Here is a 3938-nt window from a genome sequence, read left to right as displayed (position 1 = left end):
AAGCTCTCATTCTGAGAACTGCCTTCTTTAAAATATTTGGAGATTCTCTTTGAAGGCTCTTTCACTTTTAAGTCTTTCCCCAACTCTACATCCCATAACAAGTGTTAAAATTATCCAATAGCCTATTGTTACAGAACATATTCTACAACAGCTGAGGTTTCCCAGGGTTTGGATCCCAGAACTCTGCTACCAGATAATCCTAAAGCCTTCCTTCCAGAACTGACTCTTCTGCCAATTCCCAGCTGCGGGCAAATTCGGCTTCTCAGACCAGGTAACTTTCTAAATCTGCCTACAAACACTCTACTGCCAGTAAAGGAAATCTCAGACAGGAAGAACTCAATGCCCCTAGTGAGGGTTGCCTCCTTCAAACAATCAAGATGTCATTACCAAGCAAATATTTAAACCTACTACAAAACTTCTGAAGACATCTTACAAACAATATAGTTTGTATAGATGCATACTATTTGCTCTGGAATAGTGATTTCCAATGGAGGGAACAAAGGACCTCATGACCCAAGCAATTTTTTAAAATTGCACACAGCCGTCCCTCATCACGTGAGGATTCAGGCAAGCCCGTCTTACAGGCCTAGGTGTAACAGAATGACAGTACCTCTAGGAGTAGGGTGAAAAGCAGCGAGATAGACTTTTAGTGAAAGGGGGTGATGTAATAGGTCCCATCGCCCACTTACCTCCCACCACAGGACAATCATCTCAGATTGAGAACAAACACTTTGGGAAACAGAGGTTGTTTATGATTTTATGGTAGAAATAATGCCCTGAGTCACGTGAAGTTGTGGCTGCAAAATTGAACAGTGGACCAGACATTTTCACATTCAGGACATAAATAGCCCCTGGGTAGCCACCATATCTGCTCTCCCCTTTGCCTGTTCACCCCAAAAGCTGCAGGACTCTCCTGCTTGCAATGACACCCACCACTTCTCACAAATTCTTGCCAAGTTCACGTGAGAATCTGGTGGTGTCAAAGTCACCATTTGAACTGCTATGAAGCCCCTCAATTACTTTATATCCCTTCTATTTTCTCTGTTGTCTTCCTAGCTACACTTGCATTCACAAGCTGGTTACCGGTTGTGACATTGCCTCTGTAACCAGTCCAGGATATAGGAAGTAGAGATTCAAGTGTAACCAGTCCCAGAATACTTGTCATGCCACTCTAGTTTCCCAACAAAATACTCTGGCATCCCTCATCTCACCCAAAGAACCACCGCATTACTTAGAGGTTGTAAATGTAGAGGGCTTTCTCTATTGGGAAACACTGTGGCTTGTGGTAGAGTTGTGATTTCAGTTTTTGCAATAGTTACAGGCAAAAAGACATGGTCCGCAAATTTCCTTCAAGCATTTGGAATTTAAACTTTTACTAGATACAGAGCCGGCGGACTAACCGTAATCTATGAACGTATGGTCATATTATCAAATATTGTTCATGTTTGCCTTACAGACATGTAAGAACTTGAATTACACCTGCATCCTGTAGGCCTTTAGAATTGGATGTGAAGCATCCTGTGAGTCAAAAACCTCCTATCCAGTCACAGAACACCTGAAAGACAACATCACATTAATGCCACTGAATACATTAGTATAGCCCATGTATGGTTAAGTTACATCTCCAATTTCTCAGAGCTGGAAAGGAGATGTCTAGAAAAGCTGGAAAAGCCCAAGTACCAAAACAGCTCAAAAGTTAAACAGACTCCTGCACCTCCCAGAGCGGAGGGCGGAGGGGGCATTGGCCACCACCCTGTCCTCCCCCAGGACGTGGCATGTGGGGAAGCAGGCAAGAGTGAGTGGCTGGGACTCGGAGGTGGAGAGGTGATGAAAGCAAGAGTGGAACTGCTCTGGTCCTAGAACAACAGAGCTGTAAAAAGCTCGGCTTCATTTCAACACGCTCCCTCTCCCACTTTCCCTCCCACCTACTTCACAAAAAGAAAAAGTCAGGCATTTTCTGCCCATGATGGTGACTACTACCTGGAAAGGGACCAGGACAAAAACAGGTCATATAAAAGATCAGTCTGATTTTAAAGACTATGTTATAAACAATGAAAAGCATTGTCACATTGGGACACTTATGAGGCGCTCAAATAGGGAGGAGGAGGTTGAGGATCCATTTCCAGCACTTCCATGTCTTTTATCACTCCTATTTCTGACCTTTCCTTTGCCACTTTTTGTAGCACTGCCATCAATGGCAGGTAAAGGGGCAGGAATGTGACTTGGCCATTTGGCCGATGGGGCTACATTTCCCAGCACTGGAATGAAAAGGCACTGGAAGAGGATCAGCTGCAAGATGTGATCCACGGTCCTGGCCTGTGCCAAACACTAACCAGGTGACCCTGGGTTAGGCTCTTAGTCTCTCTGTGCTTCCGGCTGTTTACTTATAAAAGAAGGTTTTGTCATTGCACAAATATATCCAATATGAATTGTAAGGTGAAAGTCAAACATAATGACATTTCACCTGCTTGCCTCAGGGAACTGTACAAGCACTGAACGCTATGTGAATGTAAACACAAACTTAAGAAAACTGTTGAGGTAAAGTGCTAAAATGAACATGGAGATAAAGTTTTATGGCTTTTCTTGGCTTTCATTTTTAATTGCAACACTGAATTAACAGTTATTGGCTATAATCCACACCACCACCCCTGCGAATAAATAAAGTAGATAAGCACTGCCTGGATGCCTGCTATTGCCCGATGCTATGCAGGGTGAGGGGTATAAAGGAGGCTGAACAAGGGAGTCTTCTCCAGTTACGAGGTAAGTGAGGAGACACATTGGAAACCACCTGGGAATGGTACCAAGTCAGTACTCAAAGCCAAGATTACAGGCTACCTATCATAAACAGTGCAGGAATACAAAGAGGAGCTAGAAGTATTTGGAGTAAAAAGGGAAGACTCTATGAAGGGGATGGGGCTCCAACTAGTTCTCAGGTCAATTCTAAGCTGTTTTAACTGAGGACTGGATAGGAAAAGGCTGGTGAATCCTGGTTTTTAATAAGGCACAGGTTACCCTAGGAGGCTAAGTTACATAATTATTGGAAAATATAAGGTAAGTCCAAAATGATGAAAGGTCAAGACTACCTGGCTCAGGTCTGGTTGTCATAAGTCTTTGACTTGACTCTAGATGTTGGAGTGTCAAAACTGTAGGTTGACTGAAAAAGGGGGGAGAGAATATCCAAGAATTCAGCAGAAGGAAAAATTAATGTATCAGGGATGAAAGCTCTTCATCAGAGTATCAGCAATCTGAAGAGACACTTGAAACCAAAAACATACAGTTCCAGAAGCCGACAATATGTGGAGGGTGGTGAGAGAAATATAAATCAAAACCATTCCAAGCCTTTGGGTATTCAAGACCGGAAGAATGATTATCCCACTGAATAAGTGAAGACGCTGCAAGAAAAAAGATTAGGAAATCAGCTTTAGACATGATGAATCTGACATATGAGCTAAGAGTAGGAGTTCCCTAAGAAGCTCAATATTCAAGTCTGAAGCACTGATCTAGAGTACAGGCTTAAGATGCAGATGGACAAGACATGATAAACCTCCTAAAGAAAACATAGGCAAAACATTTTCTGACATAAATCTTAGCAACGTTCTCCTAGGGCAATCTACCCAGGCAATGGAAATAAGAGAAAAAAATAAACAAAAGGGACGTAATTAAACTCATAAATTTCTTCACAGCAAAGGCAACCATAAATAAAACAAAAGGAAACAACAACCTACGAATGGGAGAAAATATTTGCAAATGATACGACTAACAAAGGCTTAATTTTCAGAATATATATACAGCTCATACAACTTAATAACAAAAAAAACAAACAACCCAATCCAAAAATAGGCAGAAGACCTAAACAAGCATTTCTCCAATGAAGACACAAATGGCCAATAGGCACATAAAAAAATGCTCAGTATCACTAATAAACAGAGAAATTGAAA

The sequence above is a fragment of the Vicugna pacos genome, unplaced genomic scaffold, assembly GCF_048564905.1.
Source record: "Vicugna pacos unplaced genomic scaffold, VicPac4 scaffold_21, whole genome shotgun sequence".
Classification (NCBI taxonomy): domain Eukaryota; kingdom Metazoa; phylum Chordata; class Mammalia; order Artiodactyla; family Camelidae; genus Vicugna; species Vicugna pacos.
This window is presented reverse-complemented; position numbering follows the sequence as displayed.